This window comes from Harpia harpyja, chromosome 13, assembly GCF_026419915.1.
Source record: "Harpia harpyja isolate bHarHar1 chromosome 13, bHarHar1 primary haplotype, whole genome shotgun sequence".
NCBI lineage: Eukaryota > Metazoa > Chordata > Aves > Accipitriformes > Accipitridae > Harpia > Harpia harpyja.
Genome location: NC_068952.1, coordinates 15,951,806 through 15,964,424, shown reverse-complemented (window position 1 = coordinate 15,964,424; position 12,619 = coordinate 15,951,806). Strand labels below are relative to the sequence as shown.

The following is a 12,619-nucleotide window of genomic DNA, read 5'->3' as shown; positions in this document are numbered from 1 at the left end:
CAGTTTCAATCCTGCAGTAACAGTATCACACTCTGACACAAGGAAAGGAAAGGATAAACACTAAGTGGAAAGTATCAACAGTTCTGAAACTGGACCAAATAAACTGTGCAGAAGAAAGTTTGCTCGCAGGTAGTCCAGGTTTACTGATTCTTTTTGTATTAGTAGTAACATAAGACTAAAAAGAAGGTAACTAGCAGAAAAGGATGATGGAGATTCCAATACAGTGTTCCAGGACCATTACTTACTTTAGAAAGGCTTCAAGCACAAATCTGACAATTCATGACAGACCTAAGCAGTCATGTCGGCTTTGTATGCAATAGCTTCTGTTTTAATCAGTGCTTCAATAAACAAACAAACAAGACCTATGGAGGAAGGGACAATATGGAGAGACAAATCAAGAAGTTTTCCAAATTAGCTTCATATTCTTTGTGAAACTGACAACATAACCACATTTCAAGTCTGGAGAAACCTTAAGACACCTTTCAAAAAAAAAAAAGTTACTTCAGTTATGGAATTGCTACATTTGTTTATACAAAACACATTTCAATCTGGTAACCCTGAAGAAAACAGTGAAAAAAGATCACTTCAAGTAGTAACTGACCAGTACTTTTCCCAGAAGGAGTCCCACTTTACCTCTGTAAAGATTCAGAAATCTGGAAAACTTTAGACTGAAAATAGCATGGTCATTAAATACATCTGAGAATATACAGTATTCTTCAAGGAAAATGTTTTCCAAATATAAATTAATAAAGGGTTTAAAAAATAGTTTCAGAGTGCTTTCTCCAGTGACATTTTTCTGACCATGTTAAATTCTATTCCCTACCATTGGCAACAGCAGCGCACAAGCTCATTTCAAGAATCCTGAACTATACTGGAATTTTATTTCTTCCCCTCTGACTCCGTAAGTCAAGCCCCACTTCACTTCATGTTAAAAAAAAGAAATCAGAAATTGTTTTGACAGTCTGTAACCTTATCCCCTTCCCTCCAAAAGCCAGATATTCTATGTTGACAGCATTCCTTTTTCTCTTTAAATTAAAACAATACCGCAACAATAGTCAAAACCAAATAGTAAGCTGTCATGGTTAACAACAGCTACTATTTTGAGTTCATTAAATATTTTAGAGTTCTTCTTCTCTGGCCTAGAATTGCTTGTGTTTGGTGCATTCTAGTTAAGAAAGTGTGAAGTCACTCTATTGGATTTAATGTTACAAGCTAGTTACTGATCTTCAACAGCTCTTAACCTCCATCACTCTTATACTCAAACATAGTAATAAAACATACAGAAGCATAGACACGGTTCAGCATAAGGCAAACCACAGGGGAAACAGAAGTGAAATAAATTCTATTGTCTACTATGATCTAAAAGTAGGATACAAAACACCAGTGTCACTATGGCAGAGTTCTAACAATGCTTTTCTTCCCCATCACACACAAGCCTAATTATTATTTCAATTTTAAAACATAGGAAAATGTTAAACTATAGTTTTTACCATTTATAGAAAGCAGATGAGCTCTCAAGGCCTGCCTCCAGAGAAGACTGCACAGCTATTTGACTCCAGCAAACGCTGTGAAACATTCTCTTTCCAACATAATCATCTGCAAAAGTGGTATGCTTGTCTCTTCCTTGATCCCACAAATGACTATTACAAGAAAGAGTCACCTTAAACTGCTTCCAGTTTCTTTACATTGGAAGAGATGCATAGAATCTAAAGGAGGGTTGGCCGGAAAACCTCCCACAAAACAAGTAATTGCCATTATTAAAGCATCTTTTAAATGACTGAATGCCTATAAACTTCTAGGCAGTTCGAATTATGATACGCTTACAGAGAATTTACAGAACAGGTTCTACCCACCCCCTTACCCCCAGCTCTAGCTATTGTTTTCACAAGATGGTTTTCATTTTGCTTATGTATAAACCCCCTACTATCTGAAGTTTTATGCACAACCCCCCACTACTTTAGAAAAAGTGCTCCTCAGAGTAACATAATCAGCCACAACCTAGACTTTGGATGATTCCAATAAATTCATCCACCAGCCTAAGCAATCAGTAAGGAAAAGAGCAGGATGACATCAATCATCTCAGAGAAAAGGAAAAGTGAAACGAAAAATCCCTTGCTGTAGTATGTCTCCTGGAAAAGTGGTAAAGACGCAGAAAACATGACAAGCTAGCAAATGGATAAACATCACAATTGAGGAGTCAGTTTGACACACCTATAGACAGTAGTCCCACAATTACTGGATAACACTAAAGATGCCTGTAAATCCCACCTGTAATTAGACAATGTTAATAACCTCCTTAGAGGTGTCACTTCAGTTCTTACTGAGGACACCTGAAGTGAGACATTTGAGAGTCTTAGACTGTATTGTGCACTGGGGCTCTATTGAGATAGATGGAGCTTCTTTGCCTTTTAAGATGTAGGACTGATCACTACCTAGGGGAGTCAATGGACTACTTCTATTAGGTCTGGATTCAAGTTTTACAACAGCTGAAATAAGAAAAGCACTTCATGTTTGTCTTGAATACACACACTAAAGAAGAGTACCCTTTTCTTGAAAAATCAGCTATGAACAATTTTTCTCAAATGCCCCACAGAGAATCAAACTTAATGTTAGACAGTAGAAACCAGTGCCTGCAACTAGTACCATATCTGAAGTGAGGTCTTATGCACAAACTGGTATGCAGAGTACCTTTTGACCAGGATGAGATTTTCCTGTTGGGAACTAGAACAAATAAAAGAAGTATTTTATTACTATATTAGGGAAATGGAGAGCAGGAACAGAAAGGACACAGAAAGAAATTGAGTAACATGTGTGCTAGATTCACCTTTCATACCTTTACAGAAGCTCTCTGAAGTCAGTGCTTTGAGTATAGGCCCACTTAAAACAGAAGCAAAAGGAACAATTTCTTTAGCTTTATACACTGAAGACAGAACTCTCAGAACTCAGCCTGCTGTACCACATAGCTTCAGTACAGTACTTCTCATTTGAAACATATGAAAGCACATTACAACTTCAGCAGCTTTTGAAGGTCACAAGGGCCATCACAAACACAAATCCCTGCCCCCTCCAATTCCTAATCTACCACCCTCAAAATCCAATCTAGCTATACTCCAGAGGCTTCAATGCATCATTCATTTTCAAAACCTTCATTCACTTCTCTTAGAATCATGGTCCAAAACTACTGCATGTGGTACCAGTGTGTATTACAGAAGGCTACAATACATATCAAAGGCAATTTTAGACCTGTCTGTATTTATGTGGGGGTGGTTTAATAAGCATTTTGGATACTCTCAAGAATTTTATCTATCCTATAGAGAAGAGATTTTTAGCATCCCTTAAGAAGCTGCCATTAGGAACACAACTCCCTACTTCTAGATGTGTTGCCTGAAATGTGGGGGGAAATACTTTTAACTCTTCTGGAAGAAATTTTAAATAGTGGTAAACATAAAAAGATAGTAAAACAAGAAATAGCATTAGTGGAAAAAAAAATAAACTACAACCTTAGGAAGCCAAGCTACAGTGTGTGTCGTTCTCCCCCTCCCCCCTTCAAGTTTTATTGAAACTGGCCACAATTCGGAAGTTAACACAAGGGTAAATATTTCAGAGATAATCAGATCCTATGAGTTTTGTAGAAATAAACACATCAAGGAAAGACATCCAAACTAGTGCCCCTTGAGGACAAGGGCAGCAGGAGCTCAGCTATGTCACCAAAAACAACTTCCCATACAGGACAGCAGGACAGATAGTGCCCCAAACACATGAAAGTACTTTCAGAGCTTACAATACAGCATACCCAGAAAAATCCAACCACAAGACACAAAGCCACAGGAAGTCAGGCTTCACAACCTGTTGCTCACACAGCTAGTTTCATTCTTGATTAACTGAATTAAAACCATGAAAGAACTACTTTCCAGAATTTATTGTAGTTTTAAACACCAGTCATTTTCATACACAATTTCAAAACTAGGGACAATAATTTGGGAACAGAGAAAGCAGAATCCAGTCCCCCACATAGCTCAACACCCTCTGCAATGCTCCAAGGTGCCTTTTAGAGACCCAGTTGGTAAATCTATATTAGCACTTTAGTTTGGATCAGAAGCGCATTTTCTGAAGTAAATCTGAGTCACCCCACTTACTGTGCTTTTGTTCACATCTCAAAGAAGTTTCTGAACACATGATCTGGACATCTCTCAGATTAACCTAAACCAAAACTCTGGGAAAACACCTAATACCCAGTAATGTTTGGACTATACTCGGTCCACAGAACCAGACCAAAACTCATCTAAAATAAAGCCTCGTGAAGTACACACACCGTAGACACTGGGCCTGCCTAACTTACAGCTTCACTCTACAATCATCTTCAATTGCAGCATACTGCTTGCTGTTGTAAATATAATCAATGTGGCAGATACTGCCCATTCATTTAAGAGAGCCTCAAGCAGCAGTAACTAAACCCACAGACTTAAGCTGCCAATGCACTCCTCATTAGCCCTAAAAAGGACGGCTGCACTGTGAATTTGAGTGTTCCTTTTGCTGGAGTAACTATAGCAGCAGTGTCTCACCGCTCATCCACTTTTGCTTCCACCCCTTTACAGTTAGGAGTATCCAAAGCTAGTGGGATACATCTAGGAAAGTTCTCTGAATAAAGTTAAAAAACCCTCAAGATCTACACACTTCATGCATCACCTACATTTACTGTTTTATAAAACTTTTTAAATAACAGTGAAAACACAACCCAGTAACCCACATCAATGGCTCCACTGTAGCTAGTAATAGGAAAGGAAGAGCAGCATGTGCTCGATAATGCTTTATATTACTTGCACATCAGCTTAACCAACAAAGCTGCCCAGAAAAGGGTTTTTTGTTTTTGAATAAGCTGACGAACATAATATTCATTGTTTCAGTTTTCCACTTGAATCAAAATATCAGTTCTTTACAAACAGTTCTATCATTTGATATTTGTTCTCTCTAGTCACCAATTTTTCTTTTGCTATACAGAATTTTAAATACATCATCATGAGTTTTGAATAAATAATACCTGGCTTTACCAGGACAGACAAGCTGGTGAGAACAGGCCAAAGCAGTATTGTATGAACAAATGACAATAAAGTGTTACCTCCCCTACTCAACAAATCATTATCATCTTACTTCATTACCTCCTTAATAAAAACAATTAATTCATATACTAACGTTGCAGAGCCATATTTGCTCTACATTCAGTAAAGGTCAACTTCCTACACTGGGGTGCAGACACAGAAGTAGGATTATTGAAGACAACATTTTCTGTTAACACACTAATCCCCTGAAAACTGCAAGGAAAGACTGATGCTTTCCTTTGTGACTTATCTGGAAGTTTGTGGTCATTGACTTGTCATTACCATACACACTAAAGAGCCATCTTAGGCTCTCCAGTATCCTAGTCTGAAACATCCTCAAGCAATGTTTTTGAGTTGATTTCCTGTTAACACTTGTGAACACAGACTTAAGCACCTAGTTGTACTACTTGAAAGAAACCTCAATGAAAAGGTTACTTCCCATCAAAGATGGGGAGAACCTATGCCACGAGATAGTAATGTAGTAACACCATAAAATGACGTACTGAAGTAATGTTAATGAGAAACTAATGGTGCATAGGGAAAAAGAGTTGTGGGTGACATTCTTCCTAGTAGAACAATACCAGGGCATGAATAATTTCCTTTGAAATTATAAGGAAGGCTGTTGTCCGCTGAGATATGGGGCTTTCCCTTCTATCATTTTTTCTACATTAAAACATCTTTGTGCCTTCTCTCCCAATGCAGGTTTTTCTAAGAGCCAGAAGACTAATTTAACCTACACTGATTGGCAACCCTTACATTTCATGATGCCAATCACATCTCAAGAAGTTGAGATGAGCTGAACTGCTCATTTCAAGAAACTGAGATGAGCTACACCAGCTTAGTTATTTCTTACCATCTCATGCAAAGCTTTTCAGACCAGTGTTCTTTTGGAGTGACACTCATTAATTCTTCGGAATTTTTGTTTGGCTTTAGCACATGATATAAATACAAATATAAAATTTTAAGCAGTTTGACCAAAGTTTCCCATGCTAGATATCTGCCCAAGACTGAAAGATGTCAGCCAAATAGTTGAGGAGTTTGCAAGGTTGTCTGTTAAAGAAAAACAGTTTTGATGATCTTTTTGGAAACTCGGCATCCTTGTTCTTGCATCAGGGACACATCTTTCATTGCCCATGCAAACAACTTCTCTTTTCTGGACTTTTATGGTCTGATGTTATTTGAATTTGGGTGGCCTTTTTTTTTTTTTTTTTTTTTTAAATTAAGAACCTGCAATGACTTGTCCAGATTTTGAATTTAAATTCCCTGAAGATTATATACATACTAGATAGGCTGAAGACCAGGGCTAAACCAGACCCCTCTTGAAGTTTCATATAACATTTATCCTGCATTCACACTGCTAACAGACAGTGAGAAGGAAGAAGCCACAGCTCACACCCTGTACATCTATAAGCCAAATTTTGAAGATGATCAAGCATAAACAACTGAAGCACAGAATGAAAAGAGTGACAAATAGAGAAGGAGCCAAGATAACAAAAATTTTTACTTTAACAGTTTTCCAAAGAAATCACCATTGCTCTCCTCCAATTTACTGAGAGGACCAATATTCAGATAAAATCACTTGGGTTGCTAAAAGGGCCAAGATCTGAAGGATTCTTCTTCATTTTCACAGAGAAGTGGAGAAACACTAGTGCAGCACTTAAGTCAGAGAGATGAGAAAACTTGTTGGACAAGGTGGCAAGAATTGAAAAAAAAAAAAAGCATACTTGATACCATTAAGGTGGCAGGCAGAAAGAATCGGTATTAGAGGAAAAAAACAACTATGGACACAAAGATATGCATGACCTGTTACAGTAATCACTCTCTACAACCCACACAGTGTTTACAGCTTGGATTCTTTCACCAAGGCCTTCCCATTCACTTGGAAGGGACTGTGCTTGCAAAAACCAATGGTTAGCTAGCTATCTTCCAGTGCTGACTGGAAAAGAACAGCTATTTACTAGTTACTAAGCTACAGCTGCAGGCCTATGTGGCAGATTTAAGCATTCCTACTGGACTGATGATCCAAGACACTACCAAATGATCAATTTCAATTCTCAAGATTTTTTTGGAGGGAAAAAAACCAAAACCAACTATGTAAAAACCACACTAACAAAAACAACCCACATGCACCTCCCTTAGGAACATTATGGTAGTAGCATTCAGCTAGGTGTTCTGCAGTTTGCTTCATTCAAGATGGACGGTATTCTCTGAACATTGTTCTATATACAACTCCATCCCTTGCTGCAGTCTAAATAAACCCTGCTCCAAGAGTGATAGTCATTATTATAATACAAATGCTTCACAGACACAGATTTTTACATCTAATATTGAGTGGATTTTTACTGCCTTTCCCTTTTTTTAATATGGAGGCAACACATTCATGTAAGAAATACTCACTATTCTCAATCACCCCCTCTGAGAGTGGTAGTTCTTGACACTGAGCACCTTAAAAGACTACGTTCAACAAACAGATTTCACAAGCTTTAATTTCAATCGTGATGGGGTGACATTTCTGCAAGACATGGTGTCAAGTTTAGTAAGTCAGAAGCACACACTAGTGACCACCCTTGGAAAAGTTTAAGTGAACAATGATAATTCCAGAGACAAGAAGGGAACTGGATTATCCAGGATAAGTACTATGAGACTAGCCTTTTCTTTCTCTAGTTCCCTAGCTCAGTAACTGGCCATCTCACAGCTACCGCAATAAAAGAAAAATGGGTTCTATGCACTCTCTATACAGCCCTCTCCATACTACATTAATTCCGTTCCCCTCATCTTGATACTATGTTCCTTAATTAAATCACTATCCTATATAACAAACTCCTCTAAATATCTGTGCAGAACAAGAAATGAGGGGCTGTGTAAACAAATAATACATACTATCACAAACCCACAGAACATGGGATACACATGCAATTTTTCATCATTTCCACCTCAGCCAAACATCTTTCCATTCTAAACAGACAGTCTTCTCACAGATCTCTGACCCTCAAATGTTTATGCACTAACCCTCTTTCAAACACAAGCATACATCCAGTCCAAAAGACTCCATACCTTCTGGACACGTGCACTCAGTTAAAGTGTTAAGGTATATATAATGAATATAATAAATATATATAATAGACACCCATACATACATACATGAGGCTTGTCTACACCACATTAAGTGCTTTTAGTTAGCTGCTGACCTATCAACACCATTATAAGTGCTAGTTTCAGCAAAAGTTTACCCTTAAAGTTAATGGACAATTTACCCAGTGGAACAAACAGAAGAAAACAAACAAAAAAGCGCCTTTAACAGAACCCCCCTGACTATTCTGTAACCACCTTTAATCTGATAATATTCATAACAGTCACAAATTGCCTCATCTTCATTCACTTTTTTTACTTTCCACCAGCTGTCACAACTATAAAATACTTCTCTCCATACCATGAGGAGCAAAGAATCCCCAGAGCCTCCCACCTTCTCAGGACACACCTGGGACCCCGGACCCAGTTCATCATCCCTCCCCCACACCATTTCAACTTTTCATAGCCTCAGCCAAAAATGCCTGCCTACTCTCTCCATACACAGACTAGAGTTCCCACTAACTCAGCAATACGAAAACTCCAGTTTCCCTTTTGCACAAATACCATTCACCTGATACACACATGTATACACAGCCTAACATAATCTTTACCCTGTATATGCATAATCCCCACAAATTCATCCTACCCCCCCTTTCCAAATGCACACAAACCTTTCAAAGACTCCACCATTCACTTCTACTTCTAAATATCCACCCAAGCCCCCTCACTTTCTTATAATCCATGGTAATCCCCAGAAATTTACCCACAAGAAAAGTGCATTGATTCTCTTACAGACAGGAATTTACAATACCTGACACCTGTCACAAATATAGATACCTACAGTGCTACAACTCCCCAGGACATGCACAGACTTTTCTCCAAACAGCACTATCATGTCCCCAACATGTGGCATTTGCTAGATGTTCTCCAATTTGTATCCCATGGCTTAAACAACAAACATCCAGACTTTCAATTTCATCATAGCTGAGACCAATTCAGAGCTTCTCTCATGTTCCCAGGACACAAGCCACATTGCTTGCTGCCCTAGTCCATCTCAACACACAAGAAACAGAGCTCACTGAGTTGGTGACAGCCAGGCATCTCTCAACGCTCAGCACAAGCAACAGACAAACCAACTTACACACAGTAAGAACATGCATGCCTTTCTGTCCACATACCATCTCATATTACACACGAAGGTCTCGCACATTAAGTTTAACCACACTGGCCACCAAACAAAACAAGTTCAGAACCTTGTAGCAACCTGTTACCACTGTGCCTGTAAGTTGTACATAGGCTTACCACCCAAAGCCTCCCTCCTCCACAACTTAGAAGCCAGCCAACTTATCACCTTGCTTCTCACAACACACGCAAGATTGTTTACCTACCACTCTTAAATTCATAGGCCTTCATGCACCACTATTCCTCAAAACATGTGGTTTCACGCACCATCTGCATCCCCACGGCATAAGCATATCCCTCTACCTACCACAGCACACAAAACAACACACAGACAGATTTTTCCAGCTGCCTCCAGCCCACCAAAACGACTCCCTCCCTTCGACTAGCTACAGGTTATAGTAAAAGTATATCCACATTTACCTCCACTGGGTTCGCAGAGCTAGCAAGCTCCAAACTACAACAGAGAAGCACCTTCAACTTCTTTCCCCTTCCAGGCTAAAGGTGCCCAGGCACTGCCCATCTGCCTGTGACTTCATCCCCTCCGCACACCTCCAGCTCGTCGCAAGCACCCAGGCCTAACGACAGCTTCCCCCTCCGACACCAGGGCCGTACCCGCAGCTCGCCACTTCCCACCACCCCACCCCGTCAGTCAACACCGGGCCCCGCCGGCCCCCGGCCCGCCACTCCCCCGGACCCAGCCAATGCACGTGCACAGGCCCGGCCCGCCGCCCCCTAACCGCGCTCCGCACGCAGCTACCGGCACGCCGGCCGCCTTCGGCCCCTTCCCCGCCCCGCACGCCGCACTACCCGCACGGGGCCCGGGCCGGCCGTCCCGCCGGCTCCCTCTCCCCTCCCCGCCCCCTTCCCGGCAGCGGCTGGCGTGCGGGGGCCTAGGTCGCCGGGCCCCCCTTGCCGCCGCCCCGGCGCGCCCCACCGCGGCGCACAGAGGGCGGGCCCGCCGGCCCCCAGCCCCAGCTACACCGGCGGGCTCGGCCTCCCCGCCGTCCCTCCCCCGTGCGCCTGCCCCGGCAGCCCCGGCTCCGCCGCCGGGAGGCCGTGTCAGCGCGGCCCCCGGCCCTCCTTTCTCCCCCCGGCCCTCCTTTCCCCCCCCCGGCCCTCCTTTCCCCCCCCGGCGGGCAGAGGCGAAGGCTGGGCCTGCGCGGCGCCTGCCCGCTCCCCGCTGGAGGCACACGCAGCAGGCCTCACCCGCCGCCCCTCCGGCCCCACGGAGCAGGCCGGCGCTGCCAGCCCCCGCTTCCCACGGCAGGCGCGCAGGCCCTGCCGCTCGGTAACACGCGCGCCCAGGCCCGGCCCGGCCTCTCGGCCCCTTCCCCCTCTCTGCCTGCCTCGGCCCGGCCCGGCGCGGACGCGACCCGCTCGCCCGTGCCCTACGGCCGGCCCCGACCCCTGTACCTGTCGGCGGACGAGCGCCGGCGTCCGGGCCCCAGGCGGCCCTTGCAGGGCCCGGCCCGGGTGAGGGGAGGGGCGCCTGGCTCGGCCTCAGGCGCGGGCCGCCCCGCGCTGGCCGCCGCCGGCCGCAATCGCCGCCCGCTCGCGCACTCCGAGCGCCGCCAGCAGCGCGGGCATGTTGGGAGCCCCCGTCCCAAAGGCCGCCGCTCGGCCCGCCCTCCCCACCGCCCACGTCAGAGCGCTCCGGGAGGGGAGGGGCGGGCGGGGCACGGCCCCCTGCCCCGCCCACACCGCCCCGCTGCCGTTCCCGGCCGGGCCGCCTCGCGTCCTTCCCAGCTTACTGGCTGCCGCTGCCCGTCGCTCATCCCGTCCCGTCCCCTCCCGGCGGCTACTGGCCGCCCGTCCTGCTGACTCTACCCTTCCTCAGCGTCATTGGTCGATCCGTTCGCCGCTCACTCGCCAGCCCCGCCCGAAAGCTTTTTCCTGATTGGGCCTTTTCCCTCTGCTTTGGTAACTATTGGCTGCGGCTCTTGTCAGTCAAGGTGCCAGCGCACGGACGCTCTTTCTCCGCACTGTTTTTTATCCGGCCTCGTAGCCTGGGCAGGACTGACGAAAGCGGCTGTCAGCGAGCGCCCTTGCCCCTCCCAGCCTCCCTCCCCCCCGCCACATCCTTTCCCGCCCGGCGCAGTTTGCCTGCAGGCCATTGGCTCTCAGCGCCGCCAGTCCCGCAGCCTCTCTCGCCCCGGCCGCCGCTTCGCGAAACGGGCGTGAATCGGCCGGTGGCTGCCTTCTCCTGATTGGCCGCCGCCCCTGCCAATAAAGCGGGGCCGGCGGGCCCCGGCGGAGCCGTAGAGCGCGTCCCGGCCCGCGCGCCGCTCCGCACAGCGATTGGTCGCGGGGCGGGCGGGGAGGGGGAGAGGTGCACGGCCTTCCCCCTGTCCCACGGGGGGCGGCAAGGAGTTACCCGTATGTTCGCGCGATTACATCACCGCCAGCCAATCAGGGAGCGCGGGGCCCGTCTCCTCGTTGCCGGAGGGCGGGGCCTCGCGGCAGCCCGTGGGAGCCGTTGAGCCTCACGCGCCCGGGGGGGACGAGGCGGGAGGTTAAGCCGGCGGCGGCTCACGGCCCGATGGGCGGAGGTGCCGTTTTCCCCACAGTGAAGAGTGAGGCTGGCGGTGCCTCCGTCTTCGGCGTTCCTTTCCGCCGCCGGCCTGGGGGGAGAGAACCGAGCACCGCACCGGGCCCGCTGAGGACGCCCCGCCTGAAAAGTAACGGCAGCTGCCGGAGGGCGCGAGTGGCAACTGCTCTCAGCCGTCGGCCCCTCCGGCTCCACCGAGAGCCTCCCCGTGGGAGGGTGTAATTAGCCCCTACATGGGCTCACCTACCCTTTAACTTCTTTCTCACCCCAAACCAAAATGTTTATTCAGGAAGGAACATGAACATCTGCCAGATGCTTCATAATCCCTTGAGATTCCCATCTTTCCCAATCAATGGGCTGTAGCCAGCTGGGGTTCATCACTCAGGAACGGGACCCAACTCCTGCCTTGCTCTGCAGCCCTGTACAGCAGTTCTGCTGGCTGCAGTTAGACACTATAGTCTTTCCTTGTAAGCTAATGACTGAGAAGGGGTGTCCTTCCCTTACACTCCTGAGCGCCCAAACTTTAGTGTACCATCCGTACGAATGACATACAAATTTTCACATGATAGTCTACTGATGCCCTCGTCCGCTTCTGTTGAGGTGTTTCCTCCCCATACACTATATACATCAGTATGAATGAACACTTGTATGCAGGACTTGAGATCATAGGTTGAAACACAGTTTATGCAGGATTTTTATTTATCCATCTGTCTTTTCTGGAGTG

The 12,619-nt window shown here is 45.7% G+C and overlaps 1 protein-coding gene across 4 annotated transcripts in view; it reads right to left on the bottom strand.

Annotated features, from left to right (window-relative positions):
- The window catches only part of PPM1B (protein phosphatase, Mg2+/Mn2+ dependent 1B), a 63,786-nt gene extending 52,509 nt beyond the window's left edge, over positions 1-11,277 (bottom strand). For 2 of the 4 annotated variants that reach the window (XM_052806356.1, XM_052806362.1), the window contains exon 1: positions 10,761-11,001. The gene's annotated coding sequence lies outside the window, so the exon portion shown is untranslated. Of the gene's footprint in view, positions 1-10,760; positions 11,003-11,098 lie in introns of those variants that run through there. The other 2 variants (XM_052806360.1, XM_052806365.1) reach the window with 2 other exon arrangements.
- Between the last annotated feature and the right edge of the window lie 1,342 nt (positions 11,278-12,619).